The following is a 16,548-nucleotide window of genomic DNA, read 5'->3' on the forward strand; positions in this document are numbered from 1 at the left end:
TGAGCTAATTGCTGCAGATACCACCGACTGAAGCGCACAGTTGATATTGCGTTTTTAAGAGAAGCTGGTCGACCCTCGCTCGTGTCGGCGATGGTTTGGTGTTGCAGTAGAAAAAAAACGAAGCCGCGTGGAAAGAAAAATTGCATGTCGGGTTGCCGATTCGAACCACCGACCTCCGGGTTGCGGGACTACCACGCTAACCGATTCAGTCACTGTCTTTTCTTTATTGCCTCCCTTGACAGAGAGTTTACGAGCTCAGAACAGAATGACAAAATCATAGTACGGAGAACCGTCAGCTGTTTTCTGACTACAAGTCATCAGCATTTCGGCATGTACAACAACATTTCGAACCTTGGAACCCACTCTGGGACATACGTCTGCACCTTCGGCACTTCGACAAAATGCGACACAGATTCGCGAAAATATTCGAGAACTGGTCTAACATCGATATCTGCGTTGTGTACAGCAGTACGAGTTCGCCATATGCTGTGCAGGCTCAGGAGCGTAACCAGATCAAAAGGCACGCCATTGTCGTTTGCGACGGTGAGATAATGGATTTCATGCGGACCTAACGGCAACTAATTTTTCAAAGTTCTCTGTAACATGTCCCAGAAAAACATCCCACCCCAGCAATGTAAAAACACATGCTCAATCGTCTCTGGTCTTTTGCATAATAAACAATGACTACCCCACGGAAAAAATAAACCCCTATCTTCTAACTATATTTTAACGGGTAAGCTTCCTGTGTGCAGCTTAAAAAAAAGTTTCACCTCTGGCGCAACAACCATTTTTTTCATGCGTTCAAAACATATTTTCATTTGCCTGCACAGTATAACTCACGGTTCAATGACACAGAAAATAACGCATTAACAAAGTCCTTGTACAGTTCTTATGGGACACCCTCGGTCAAATATTGCAAAGAAAAGTGCACCGATAAGAGGCCGGAAGGTGACACCACTTCTTTTAGATATCCCAGTACTGGCACTTGCAGACACACCGAAGACACAACAAATTCCGGTAGCACTTTACCTAGCCTCAGTTGAATCATAGTTCTCAGAAAGGCGTCGTCTACATCTCTGAGAAAAACTAATCGACTGACGAGTTCAACTCGATTCAGCCACTGTCGGTTGCTTTTTTTCATTATTGTATTCAGCCACTGTCGGTTCATCATACGCGACCTTTAAAGCGCGGTTTTATATGCATGAAGAAATAGACGCAGCGCACAGCGCGAGTCGGTCACAGGCGTCGCCTCCCTCCGGAGGAGTGAAAGTGTGTGATTGCTTGTTTGCTCGCATCGCGCCCACTGTTTACCGCCTGTTCACGCCCGGCAGTCAGATGGGAGGCCGCGTTTGATTCGTTCTGCCGAAGAGCAGAATGCGTTGGAGGAACGACAGCGGGAGCGGGTCGGGCGTCGGGGTTGGGACCGCTAGGTGGCGTCGACTAGGCCGGTCAGCTCAGGATGGGCTTCCATCTCTTTTCGCCTTTTGAGAGTGATGTTTTGCTGTGACCTAAGTTTCGAGGACTTCACAAGGTTCGGCAACCTGTGGGGACACTGTGGATACCAAACTTCCCGGTGAGCACCTCGCCAAACCTTTGTGACGGGCCCAAACGTGTGTGAAGTGTGAACGCTAACGGCGGTGGTGAGGCGGCGGCAGCTGGTACGCGAAACGCGTCGGCGACACGGCCGCGACAGATGGCGACGCTTACGCCGACTCTAGTTACGGAAGCACCGAGAACGCCGACGACGGTGTTTAACGTGGCAGCAGGCCCCGAGAAAACACCCAACGCGCTACTCACCTCCTCGGACTTGGACCGAGATGAGATGGAATACCAAAACCGTTAATGAGGATTGCATCGTCCTCCAGAGTACCGAAGAAATTGGTGGACCCCATGGACGCCAAGACGACGACGGAGATTGGCAAACGGTTTTGACCGTGCGCCAAAAGAAGGCGTTCGCATGAGCGGGCAAAAAGGCCATTTTCCACGAGGGTGGCTACGAATCATCAGGACCATCATCCAAACCCCCGGTAAAACCAGCGAAGGAAAAGAAATCCAAGACACGGCGGCTTCCACCACTGCCTAAGGACGACATTAAAGTGATCGTGCGCCCTCACCAAGGTCTCCCTATCAGGGAGCTCACGGCGCCCCAGATCGCAGAAGCAGTTATAAACGCCTGCCAAGGAAAAGTGAATGGAAACCAGTTCCTGCTGAGATTGAAACCAGCATTAAATATTTTTATTATCTCAACCCCTACCAATGAGGTGGCGGATATCGCAAGAATTACAGGCCTCACCTTAAATGGTCGCCTGCACGCAGTGAGTGCGTACGCAGCAGTAGGCGACGACACAAAGGAAGGAGGGATACATGGCATCGCTCCACACACAAGCTCTGAAACCCTGCTAGCCAACCTACGTGTTCGTACGCAAGGCATCGATATACTAAGAGCTAGGATGTTGAGTGAAACGAAAGAAGCGGTTATTACCTTCTTTGACCCCATCATACCGCGATACGTCTATTACATAGGAGGGGAGCTTCCTTGCTTCCCATACAAGAATACCATACAATTTTGCAAGACTAGCAAGCAGACGGGCCACAGAACGGACATCTGCCCGAACCCCCACCTGCCGGTATGCCACAACTGCGGTACTAGGGAGCTCCAACTGGACCACGACTGCAACCCAGTTTGTGCCACCTACGGAGAAAAGCATCTCACGGGATCCAAGGAATGTAAACGTCGTTTCAAGCTGCCACCACAGCGACAGCAGCCAAAATCACCAAACCGGATGGCTGGCAAAACGCCGGGCAAGATGATCAAGTCATCGTCACCAAAACGGAGATGGTTTGACACAGACGATACGGACGATGACGACTGGCCTCCACTGCGGACTCAAGAGGACATTTCAGCGTCGCAACCCCAAATTCAAAAATCAAGATCACAAGAAAGACAGAAGAATCGAGAGCGAGGGCTATCTGACAACCCCGTTTCCAGACACCACCGAATGTCCTCCCCATCCCCTACCCCATCCAGGACTTCAGTGGTAGCAGGAGACTCTACTCAACACAAGGTGAGCTGGGCGGGGATGGCAGGAAAAGGGGCTCCAATAACCGCCAACCCTGAGTACAAAATAATTCTTCCTGAAAATCATCAGCTTAAACAAACAGTAGAAGAACTTAAAATCGAGATGGCAACGCTGAAGGCACAGTTTCAGAATACCAAAATTGGGCAAGCTAAACCAGCACAAAGGGATAAACCTGCCGCCCAACAAACAACAATTAGCAACATTGAAAGAATGATGAATCAAATAGTAGAACAAATTCAGGCTCTGCAAACGTTTCAACAGCAATTATTTGCTGAGGTGCAGACCCACAAAGTTTACGTCGACGAACAAATGTCTAAACTGCAGCAAACATCACGTAAAAGAGCCAGCAGTAACCCCGGAACACCGACGGCGAGAAAGGTCGAAAACGGGGCTGTTTCCGATTCAACGGATACCGAAATCTTAGCTAACCATGGCCAGTAAAACAACCCGAACCACGAACACGACTGAGATATGGCAATGGAACTGCCGCTCTTTTCAAAAAAGAGCGGCAGCGCTACAAGCATATTTAGACGCCGCCATCACTCAGCCGGACATCATTTGTCTTCAGGAAGTTGGGAAGGGAGTAACTAAGCTTAGAGACTACTACACCTTTCAAAATCCCCTGTATCCTAGAGTGCCTGCCAAGAATATCGCTGGTGCACAAGAATATCGCGTCCAGTGACCACTACTATCCCCAATGCTCAACGGAGCACCAATTGATCGAATTACACACTACAAGAAGGAGTAAAACCAAGGCGTTTATTGGCAACGTGTACAGCCCACCGAAAGAACGGCAGACTGCATTTCCCGAGATGCTTGAATGGGCATTTGGACATCTGGAATAAAAAGATAGGTTTATTTGAGTCGGGGATTTTAATGCTCCCCACACCCCCCAATTGGGGTTATAGGACAAATACAAAAAAGGGTAGAAACCAAGTAGAAGCAGTAGAGAAATATAACATGCAACTCGAGACCTTACCCCTCGCCTCCACGAGAGTTGGAAATAGCGTATGCGGAGACACGTACCCAGACCTCACCTTTACTTTTAACGTTACAGAGGGACAGTGGAGGAACCTGCATGAAAATCTGGGAAGTGACCATTATATTATTAGTTACTCCACTACGACTCCCAAATTAAAAACGCCTTTCAGAAACGCGAAACTTACAGACTGGACTGCATATAGACATTACCCTACCCCTAAGCATCCCATAGATACAATAGAAGAATGGGTAGACCAAATGATGCAGGCATACGAAACTAATACAAAGCACGTCATGCTAAGCGAAAAACACCGGTAGTGGATCCCCACCTCGTCCATATGTGGGAAGGCGGGCGAAGTCTTACTAAGCGATGGAAGAGACAGCGCTTAAACAGAAAGCTCAGAGCTAGAATAGAACAACTGACAGAACAAGCAAATGAGTATGCTAGGGAACTACAAGCGAACAACTGAATACAATATTGTGACTCGTTACACGGAACGTTCTCAACAACCAAGACATGGGCAATTTTGCAGAGCATGCTTGACCCATACAATACAAAAACAGTCACCACTAGAGCATTACGCATATTGGTAGGAGAATTTAAGGGAGATGACGCATCATTGATCCAAACCCTGGCAGACAGATACATCGGAACAGGAGGGGATAACATCGATAAAAGAGAGTACAAAGGCATGGACAATTCCAAGCTTGATGCACCCATAACGAAACAAGAAGTATATGCCGCCGCTCTAGCATTAAAACGTAAATCAGCCCCAGGCGAGGACGGCATCACGAATGCTATGTTAAGAAATATGAGTGATCAGAAACTAGAACGAATAATCCGGTACTTCAATGAGAAAATCTGGGAAACGGGAGAACTTCCTAATCAATGGAAAGACGCGACCATCATCTTAATACCTAAACCGGGGAAGGCCAGAACATTGCAGAATCTCAGGCCAGTATCTCTAACCTCCTGCTTAGGCAAGCTTTTCGAAAAGGTCCTTCATATCAGGCTTACCAACTATATCGAAAGACACGAAGTTCTCTCGCACAACATGTACGGCTTCAGACTACATCTTTCTACACAAGACATATTCATAAGGCTACGAGATGACGTGCTGCAATATATCCCTACAGGGGGAGAGAACATCATAGCAGCGCTTGACTTAAAAAGCGCTTTTGACACGATCTCCCATACCCTCATACTTGAAGAGTTCGAAAGAATGGGCTGTGGAATTAAGATCCACAATTACACCCGCTCTTTCCTTACTGAACGTAAAGCCACAATAGGTATGCAAAATATTCGATCTCCCAAACTCCCAATGCCTAAGAGAGTCACACCACAGGGTGCCATGCTCTCGCCACTTCTATATAATGTCGCAATGAACCGCTTGGCACGACAACTAGAGAAAATTAACGACCTCAACTTCGCGTTTTCCGCAGATGACATCACCATATGGGCCTGCAAAGGCTCGTTAGGGCAAAAAGAACAAACTATCCAAGAGGCTATCGACTCGGTGAAGGACTTCGCAGAACAAAACGGTATGCAATGCGCTCCGGAAAAATCTGAATTTATCCGGATCCACGGGCGTGACTACAGAAAAAAACCGAGCATCCACCTAACTATGGGTGACCAGGCGTCACCAGAAAGAAATATGATCAGAATACTAGGAGTATGGTTACAAAGCAACAAAAGAGCCACTCACGCTATTGCGACTCTCAAGTCAAGCACGAGGAGCGTCGCAAGACTAATAAGCAGAATTACAAAGAAGGTAAAGGGCTCCACGAAAACGAAACCATAACACTAGTTCAGGCTTTTATTTTCAGCAAAATAACATACAGGCTACCATATCAAGAGCTAACCCCGTCGGAAATCAAGGAAATCGACCTACTAATACGTGGCGCGTATACGGCAGCACTTGGGCTTCCTACGAATGCGGCAAACCAGAGGGTGCAAGCTCTAGGCATATACAACATATCTGAAGAGTTAAGAGCAGCCGTTCTTATGACACAAAGAGAACGACTGTGCCCCACAAGCACAGGTAGAAACGTTCTGTCACGTTTAGGCTACCCATTGCGACCGCAATACTCCCAGGAACAAACGACCACAATGCCGGATCCAATACGCGAGCGCATAGTGGTCTCCCCGATCCCACGCAACATGAACAAAAATTATCACACAGCGAGAAGACAAGCGAGAGCTAAACAGCTTTAGAAAACCTTCGGCAGTAATCAAGACGTAATGTATACTGGCAGCTAGATTTAGCAAAGGACATGTAATAGTGGCAGTTCAACCCACACGCCACGGAACGCTTCACACATCAGCCTCGATACGTACTAGGTGCACTGCTACAACAGAAGCAGCGGCGATTGCTCTCGTGTTCGCCTACAAAGAAAAGCAAAAGAGCTCAGCTTTAATAATATCCGACTCACAAGTGGCATGCAGAATGCATCTACAAGGTAACATACCACAAGTCGCCCATAAGATCATAGGCGACACATTGAAAGAACATCAGGCAATTTTATGGTGTCCTGGCCACGAGGGTATCTCGGGAAACGAACAGGCCCACACTCTAGCTCGAGGCTTTACTAACCGAGCTGGATATTCGCACAACGATGAAAAAGACGATCGCCTACTGGTCCGCCATATACTGGAGCACCAGCGAAGAACCCGGCAACAGTACGCCCCACCACTCAAACTACTTAATGTAGAGGAGGCGCAGAAATATAGAATACAGACGCATACCTACCCACATTTAGGTAGATACCATAAAATAAACCCAACCTCGTACACTAACTCTTGCCCGCTGTGCGGGTCATGACCTTCATTGCCTCACGTAACATGGGAGCGCGCCAAAAAACCTCATGCCATTAATTCACCTTTGGTACTCACCTTACTAAGGGAGCCCTGGGAGGCCATCCTCGCTCTTGCTGACCTCGAGGCCCAGAAGAGCCTCCTAGATCAAGCTGAGCGAGTCGCGATCGCCACTGGAGTCTTGGAATAGGGACCCACCTTGCACCGCTCCCTTCCGCCATTCTTTCCCTCACGAATAAAATGTTTTTTCCTCCTCCTCCGCGCGTCGGGCGTTCGGCCGAAGAACAGGCGGCGTTTGAAAATCTCCGCCGGGAACTCGCTCAAGATAGGGCTCAGAAACCCGCGGCTCTTCTTCGTCGTCGACGTGCCGACCTCACCGTTAGGGAGCGCTAAGCCGAGGCGTTACGACAACGAAGAGCCGCGGATCCCGAGCTTCCCTTGAATCCCTCTTCACAGTATTGGAAGGGCGGACAATTTGTTTTATGTAGTGTTACTGTAATCTCACCCAATCGTGATTGCGTGAGGGAACAAACGCGCGTTAATGACATCTTAGTTGAAATCAAGAAAAAGAAATGGGCATGGGCAGGACATGTAATGAGGAGGGAAGATAACCGATGGTCATTAAGGGTTACGGACTGGATTCCGAGGGAAGGGAAGCGTAGCAGGGGGCGACAGAAGGTTAGGTGGGCAGATGAGATTAGGAAGTTTGGAGGGTCAGCATGGCCACAATTAGTACATGACCGGGGCAGTTGGAGAAGTATGGGAGAGGCCTTTGCCCTGCAGTGGGCGTAACCAGGCTGATGATGATGATGATGATGATGATGATGATGACTGTAATCTACAAACTCAAGAAAAAATCCTTCCGGACAAGTCTTGTAGGGAGGAGAATGTGAAAGTACCGACTTTGGTTTATTGTAATAGCGGTGGAACTGTAAGCTCGAAAAATTCATTTCCTGCGACATTAGTGGAGTGATAGTACATGCACACATTTAAGCTTTAAAAAGTGCGCTCCGAATGTACTTTTAAAAAAGAGGAGATGTGATACCTGAGCAATTTTCTTGGGTATAATTCCATCATACTTGAGGTAAGAATTAGTAAAGTAATGATTAAACATAATCTACTTAATATTTTCCCTGATAGCAGCCAGACGATTGATATCAATGCCAGACTTCAATATGCAAAAAACAGGTGAGGCGTGCAGACAGGACACAAGAGTAGAGAAGTAGGCAACATGAACGCCGACTATCAAATGAAGGGAGCACTGAGGCTAGGCTTTTTTGCATAATGAATCCTTACCAACTAGCTCAGCTTTCTATCGTTCCAGACTTCAAGTTTGGCTCGACCGAGACTTTGCGTAAAGGTGACGCTGCTACTTTGTGCGCAAGAAGAACTGCCGTAAATTTCACCCAGAAAACGTAAACACAATTGCTGAAGACTTGCTGATGAGTGGCGTAAATGCTTCCACGTGCGGGAGAACATGAAGCAGAGATCGCGGATTTCTGAAATGTTCGCTTGTGGTCAACCGACGGTGATAGGAAAACAGTCGCTTATATGCGCCGGCTTGGGTCGTGAACATCCGCCGTGGTTGCTCTGTGGCTACGGTGTCGGGCTGCTGAGCATGAGGTCACGGGATCGAATCCCGGCCGTGGCGGCCGCATTTCAATGGAGGCGAAATGCGAAAACACCCGTGTACTTAGATTTTAGGTGCACATTAAAGAATCCGAGGTGGTCGAAATTTCCGGAGTCCTCCATTACGTGGTGCCTCATAATCAGAAAGTGGTTTTGGCACGTTAAACCCCATTATTTAATAAATTCGACATTTATTTTTTGGTCTTCTTGCTGAAGTTAGCTGTACTATACAGGGTCCTCTTTATTGGATTCCTGCGGTACAGCCTACCGGCCATGTCCAACACCTCCAGAACTAACCTGAATTTAATCCAAAGCATCCAAACCCAAGCCCTCAAGATATGCCTTGGTTTACCGCGGAGTGCGTCAACGACTGAAGTTATTGCAGTTTCTCAAGATTCCATTCTTAGAACGCACATTAGCATTGAAACAATGCGTGTGCGCATAAGACAATTCGCTCGGACCCCTGCCCACCACCTCGCTAGTCTCCCAGTAGATAGGCCCCACACGACATTCAGTGCGACTGTCCTCGCGCACCGTGCCTCTCTCAGGTCAGGTTACACACCTGCAGCAAGGCCTTCCATTCCTCCATGGTGTGTGTGCCGTACTCAAGTAAACCTTACAGTCCCAGGACTTCACAAAAAGTCGGACTTGACGTCATCAGAACTCAAGCAACTAACTTTACTTACTCTTGTACGAGAAATACAGCGACTGCACACACGTCTATACTGATGTATCAACTACATCAACCAGTTACGGCGGCGCTGTAGTTATACCAACAATGAGAATAACGGAGCGGTTCAAGACTTCCCATGTCACTACGTCTACAGCTGCCGAGCTCGCGGCTCTCCGCGACGCGCTTCAGGTGATAAATGCTGAATGTCCTAGAAAATGGGCAGCCTTCTGCGATTCAAGGCCGGCCTTGCAATGCGTGCAGTCGTTTCTCCAACATGGAACTCACGATCAGCTCACGTGCGAAATCATGGAATTTGTCCATCACTTAAGAGAAAAAGGCCATGATATCTCTTTTCAGTGGATACCAGGTCATTGCGGTATCATAGGAAATGATGAGGCAGATAAGGCAGCTCGGACGTCAAACCAAGAAGACCGCTGTGTCCCCATTCTTCTCTCAAGGACCGACGCCGCGAGACAACTTCGCATTCTAGCCCGCACGATCTCCTTAGTAGAGTGGAGTACCGCACATACAAGGTGCACAAGACTGCACAGACTAAACCCGTCACTTCAACTCAGACCTCCGGCCGGTCTGCACCGACGCCAAGCGTCTCTTCTGTGTCGGTTATAGCTTGCAGGTGCCTTTACGAATGTCTGCTCAGCACTAATTGGAATGGCTGATAGTCCTGCATGTGATGTTTGCAGATGCGAGGAGAACATTGACCACTTATTGTGCGATTGTCCTCAATTTCAAACGCAAAGACAATCTTTGTCCAACACATTGAGGAAATTCGGTGAACAGACAGTACTAGAGCACCGTCCCCACCGATCATCGGCTCAGAAGGCAGTGAAGGCATTTTTGTGCTTTCTCAGAACATCTGGTTTGCGCGAGCACCTTAACTCATGTACTGTCCGTACACGTATCTACACCTTCTCTCTTCCTTCTCTCTCTTCCCCTTCTCCCTTCGCCCTGCGTAGGCTAGCCAACCAGACTCCTGACTGGTTAACATCCCTGCCATCCCATATTCCCCCCTCTCTCTCTCTCTCTCTCTCTCTGATACTATGGTCACAATGAGTCGCCAGGTTGGCTCCTTTTCCGATGGGGGAGTGATGGTAGTGAAGGGGAATGCTCGGCGCTGTAGCCACATCGCCACTCTCCGGGGAGGCGAGCTCGAGATTGCCTGGGCTGCTCTGGCTGAGAAACGCTGTCAACAATTCCTGCTGCTCTTGTGTTGTGTCCTTTGCTCGGTTTAGAGAACAAATAAACAGATAATTCAACGCGTTTAATGAGGAAGCAGCACCTTCTGCTTGCACCGCTAAAGTAAAGCACGCTATGAAAACGATATGTCGCCTCGCGGCGTAACATCTGTCATAATCAACTTCAGGCCATCCGAGGCAGTTATCATTCCTGCTACCGTGCCTGGAGACAAATGTACATTAGCGAGATTATTCTTGCTGTTAAAGCATTAGTAACACTAACGCTGGTGCAGAAACCTATAAACGAACAAAACCAAGTGAAGCTTAAGCGTGCGTCACTACAATTTATTGAAGCGGCTACCTAAACAAAGCCTATTCGGCCATTTCAAACGCCAGCCAGATATTGAAAGCAATGTCTGCCCACCGGGAAGAAAGAAGTCTTGACTGAAGCGCTTTAAACAAAGTAGTATAGTATCAGTCGTCACCTTTTCCCGGAGCGAAGTTTCTTATAGAAGGTGCTCTCCGATGCACGTCATCTGCTTGTTTCACGAAAAGATGAAACCATACGTTGCAGTCTTTCCACCGCGATGACACGCTCAATGGTACACAAATCTTTCGACATCCGTATTTTTTATTCAACTTCGGGCTTGTGCGCAGCTCGAATCACAGAACTACAAGGCATTCAGCACATGCCATGATAGCAGGTCCTCTTTCGCTTCAAGCTTGAAACTGGATCGGCTGTTTCTTGGCGCTGCCGCTAGGGGGCGAGCATTTAGATGGAGCCGCCAAAAAGTTATTTTCTAATGGCCAGTCTGCTTAGAAGGTTTCTTGTAACGTAAAATTGAAAGGGCTGTATAATTCTAATATTAAAGACAAAGTTTGTAGATGAACTTGTAAGTGCATTCTGTTGGTGGGTTGGTTATAAAAAACAATATAGAAGTGTTGTATGGCAGCATTACGCGTTCAAACTGCCATGTAGGGGGCAATAAAATAAAATGCACATCGTGACGAGGGCAGCATACCGCCACACCAAATTGTTTTTATTTCGCTGCCAATATATTGTGATAAAAACGACCAAGATTGGACAGTTGGTCGATTCTTGGAGAACATAACACATGGGCTACTTTAACCGCCAGAAGCTACTTTTGCGAACAGAAGCTTTTTACGTGCAAGATGGCATAAAATACAAGTGTAGCATCAGAGCAATGAATTAAAAAAAAAACAGAACGATCGACTAAAGCATTGAGATAATCCCGCGGACATGTCATCGTATTTTTCCCAGATATTCCTCCTTGTCCTTGTTTTGGCGTAACGTAAATGTAATTATGGGGTTTTACGTACCAAACCACGATCTGTTTATGAGGCATGCCATAGGGGGGGACTCTGGTTTAATTTTGACCAGCTAGGGTTCTTTAACGTGCACCTAAATCTAAGTACACGACTGTCTTTGTATTTCGCCCCCATCGAAATGTGCCCGCCGTGGCCGGGGTTCAATCCCGCGACCTCGGGCTTAGCAGCGCAACACCAAAGCTAGTCGGCCTAATGCAAGACCAAGGTAGTAACTGGATTCACTGAAGCTACTTAGGCGTGACAGTGTAGAGAACACGACGGTTTGATACATCACTCAAAGATAATATCAGCGAGGACGGCCCCACGCGGAGAAGTTACCACGTCCCCGTGTCCACGTTCTCCGCGCAGGTTCCACGTCAAATGCGTGCGTGTGTACCGAGCCTTGGTCATATGGCCACTTTTCCGTTTCTATGTGAGTTGCAAGTTCAGCGTCGTACCGCAAACTTCTCGTAATTGTGGTCTGCTTTTGTTCATGAAGAGCAAGCCTTACCACAGGAGCTCCTGTTTAAATTCACAGGAAAGAAGATATTGCTTTTCTCGGCAACCACTGCAGCGAATTTGACGAGGTCTGTTGCATTTGAAACCGTATGTTTACATCGACTATAGTGTAATGCGTGGATCTTTGGTTCAGGCAATCAATTGTTTAAAAGTTCTGAAAATTGAAAAATAAAATTCTACAGAGTCAAGTTTACAGATCCGTTGCTAAGCATCAAAAGGTTATATCACCATTACGTAAACTGAAAATATTTTGACATCTAGCAGACAAAATTGATGTGTTTTACACCGCTCTTGAACATAGCACTAATTTTGTAACAAGACTTTTGTGAAAGCTTCGTAAGCATTGCAAAAGTTCCGCGTAAACTGTAAACTTATAACGCATTACTTTGCCTTTGATGTTCTAACAGATCTAGCTTACAGAACTGCCATATCTGCCTTCGGTGCCGAGTAACAGATTTGTACAGTTTGAACTTCAGTATTGCTATCGTTGTAATTTTAGACACTTCTGATAGAAAATTCTAGGTCACAAAATAAAATTCTGCTTTTTATTGTAGGCATGATTGGGATTTTTCTCCTAAAGGCAACAGATTTCCTTGAAATGGATTCAGGGGTGGTCTAGTAAAAGCATTTCTGCGTTTCTCATGCATTTGAATTGGGAAATCGGTGCTGTTCCTAACATAAGGCTTTTTCCAATATGATCCTTGAAACTACTGAATGCAAACACGCACACTCATTGCGACAATAAAGTAAAGAATATAAGCAAAATTTATCCCATAAGAGCGCCAGTATGCGTAGGTTTTGAATATTTTTGAAATATCAAACAGCTGCTCATATTTGTACGGACAGTAACGAGAAAATTGTGCCCAGAAGTCTCCCTCTAACAGCGAGAGGATTGAATTTACTTCACTAGTTCGCTTTATTTGCTTTTTTTGTGCTTTATGTTTGATGTTAACGCATTCTCTAGTTATAACGTATCATAGGATAATAATATAGCTTGTCAGAAACCTTGTGCCCCGTCTGTCCTTGGTAGCATACGTTCCATATATAAGTCGCAGTTTACTCTTGCAGACGCTCTAATATTAAACGAAGAATTGATAGCAATAAATATTGCCCCTTACTGTCTCATTTAATGAACTTTTTCTTCGGCAAATGGGACAAGTGTGAAGCGGCATGACGCTGAATATTTCTTGTAAGCTTACCCCCCCCCTCCCCCCCCCCCCCCCAGGTTTGGCGTGGCTGCGCTTGGGTCGCTCAAAATCTCGGCGGATATGTTTGTGGGTATGTATACAAAGGTCATATGTTTGCCAAATGAAAGAACAAGCGAACGGGGTTACATAAAGCGCAAGTATGCAGTGCCTCCCCCCCTGTACTGTGTAACGAAATAGAAGTTACTGCGCAAAACCCGAACACACAATGTCGGCAAACGAGTATCTCTAAAGTACACCGACTAGTTAATGAAATGGTGAGTGACATTGTCACGGTTCACCAAAAACAGGGCACAAGGACACGTATCATAATAAAGAGTCTGTTTAAGAGATCAAGGGAAGTGGCTGTCTTCGTCTTCGAATCTTCCACATTACGAGACAGCGTTCGCAATTCCTTCCTCGTTCGCTACTCACCTTGGACAAGTAGATACCTCTCCGTTATCTTCCGTAAATCATTATCCACCACCACTGTTCCCCAATCCTGGAAGCTTGCTAAGGTAATTCCGATATACAAATCCGGTAACGCTCTTCTGCAGAACTACAGGCCCATTTCCTTAACTACCCATTCGTGCAAGTTACTCGAACATAGAAGTTTTAAACACATCACGGAATTTCTTCAAAGCCACAATATCCTATTCAATTACCAGCACGGTTTCCGTCGCGGATATAGCACTACTACCCAACTAATCTAATTCACGCACGATATTTGTCAGACATTAGATTTAGGTGGGCAGATTGATGGCATCTTTGTTGACTTGTCCAAAGCTTTCGACACCGTCCCACACCCAAAACTCCTCTACAAGCTTAACTCTATTCTAAATAACCCTTCTCTGGTTGGTTGGATACATAGCTTCCTAACCCAGCGTTCTCAGTTTGTGCACTTTAATGGCTCTATTTCCTCTCCTGTCAGTGTTTCATCCGGCGTCCCACAAGGTTCCGTTTTAGGCCCGCTTCTTTTCTTATTATATATTAATGACTTGCCGCTTTGCATGCTCGTTAATATTCGTCTTTACTCTGATGATTGCGTCCTCTACCATAATATTAACAAACCAATGTATCATGATATACTTAATGACTCCTTTGCAAAATTTTGTAGGTGGTGCAAGCAATGGCAAATGAACAATAATTTCTCTAAAACTGTTTTCATGTCCTTTTCTAGACGCCCATCTCCATCCCTTTTCATGTACACATTCCATGGTCAGGATTTCAAAAGAGTCCCCGAATTTAAATATCTTGGCCTTCATTTCCCCCATGACATGTCATGGTCGAAACACATTGATAAACACATTGATTGATATGCCAAGAGCCACAAGATGGAGTGCCCTTTCAGAGCCATCGTTACGGAAACTGGTTCTTGGCAAGCTGCTGTCAGTCAGTACCTTCTGCGCCATCTGGGAAGTCTGGCACCTGACGGTCCGTACAAGGTCAGCAGCTCAGACCGTGTGGCGCAAGTACTAGGGGATAACCTTTCTGCTGTTAACTCGGGCTTCTCGGTTGACATTGAAGAGCTGTTCTATTCCCTTCCCCACGAAGACCTGTTCTGCGCAGTCCGGAACTGTAGTGAACGATCTGGCGCTGTGTCTTTCCAGAATGCGTGTGGTATTTCTGTGGAAGGTTTTCTAGAGTTGCTTAAGGCATACCTTTCTTCAACCATTGTGAGTTTTCAGGATAAATTTTATGTGCAAAAACGCGGCATTTGTATCGGGTCGTGTGTAGCCCTGTTTTGTCTGAGATTCTTTTAGCCGAACTTGACCGCTCGCTATCGCGGGTACTTTCTGACGACCGCATCGTTCGTGTGTTCCGATACGTCGATGATTTTTTAATTCTTTTAAATTTAGACCACAACGACAACTTGACACAGGTGGCATCGGAGGTTTTAGCATCCTTCAAGTCTGCTTTTGCCAGTTTTAATTTTACTGTTCAACTTCCTGAAAATTCTTGCTTGCAATTCTTAGACTTAAAATTATTTTTTAATGACCCTGACCACGTCTGCTGGGCTTACATGCCTAGGTCAAAAAAAGCACTTCTACCCTTCAACTCGAGCCATTCGAAGCTGGTCAAGAAGGGGATTGCGTCAACGTGCCTCAGGGCTTCGTTAGTGAAGTCCTGCCCCCATAAGGTTCAGTCCAGTTTTGATGCCCAAGCTGATCGCCTTCGGTCGGCCGGTTTTCCGTTGGCCCTTCTTCGGGCTGTTGCCGAGTCCCTGTTGAAGTCCTTCCGATTAAGTTCAAAGCCTCGTGGGGCGGACCCACAGGAGAGGAGGAAGTATGAAGTTATGCCCTATGTCCACAGGGTCTCGCACGGCCTGAAGAGGGTCGCGGGTAAATTCGGCATACAGGTTCTCTTTTCGGCACCTTGTAAGCTGTCCAGTCTGTGCAATTTAGTTAGACCTGATAGGAAAAAGAAATTCGAGTGCTGCATTAACCATAGGAATAAGTTTGTGCCCTGTAGGGCGAATGTCATCTATGAGATTCCGCAGAGTTGTGGCAACGTGTACGTTGGACAAACAGGCCGCTGCATTAATATTAGATTGTTAGAACATGCCAATTCCCTAGATGATTCTAGAGGACAGCATCTTCCTAAGCATTGCAAGACCTGCAGGCATGACGGCAATGCTTGTACCCCACTTTTCGGCAGGACTAAGATTGTCGGACGCGCAAGGGATAAGAAAGAGCGTGAAGTAATCGAAGCTTTAGAAATCGCGAGATTAGGGCCTGATAAATGTGTTAGCGAAGCTTCCACACATTTGTACCGCAAGGAGTTGGCGTTTCTAGGCTTGACCACATGGTAGCAGCATTGGTCTTTGTGGCTGGTGCGCATGTGTTCTGTTGTTGGTGGGAAAGAGGCGTTGGAGCATTAAACCAGTTGTTAGTCTGCGCCCGTGTCGTGTGGTTCTTTCTTTGTCTTGTTGTTTTTTGCGCAGTTTTTCTTTGTTCTCATAATGTCATACCAACTAGCCCTTCACCGTATGCTTCTAAACGTATAGCCGCTGTGCTATCGACTAGGCCCATACCCTCTCCCCCATAACGCACATATAAGCATATTTTGTGGAGTCACATACGTATAACTACAAGTAATCGCACATGCCAAAATGGAAGGCAGCAAGAAATGCTTGCAGAACGCA

The sequence above is a fragment of the Dermacentor andersoni genome, chromosome 2, assembly GCF_023375885.2.
Source record: "Dermacentor andersoni chromosome 2, qqDerAnde1_hic_scaffold, whole genome shotgun sequence".
NCBI lineage: Eukaryota > Metazoa > Arthropoda > Arachnida > Ixodida > Ixodidae > Dermacentor > Dermacentor andersoni.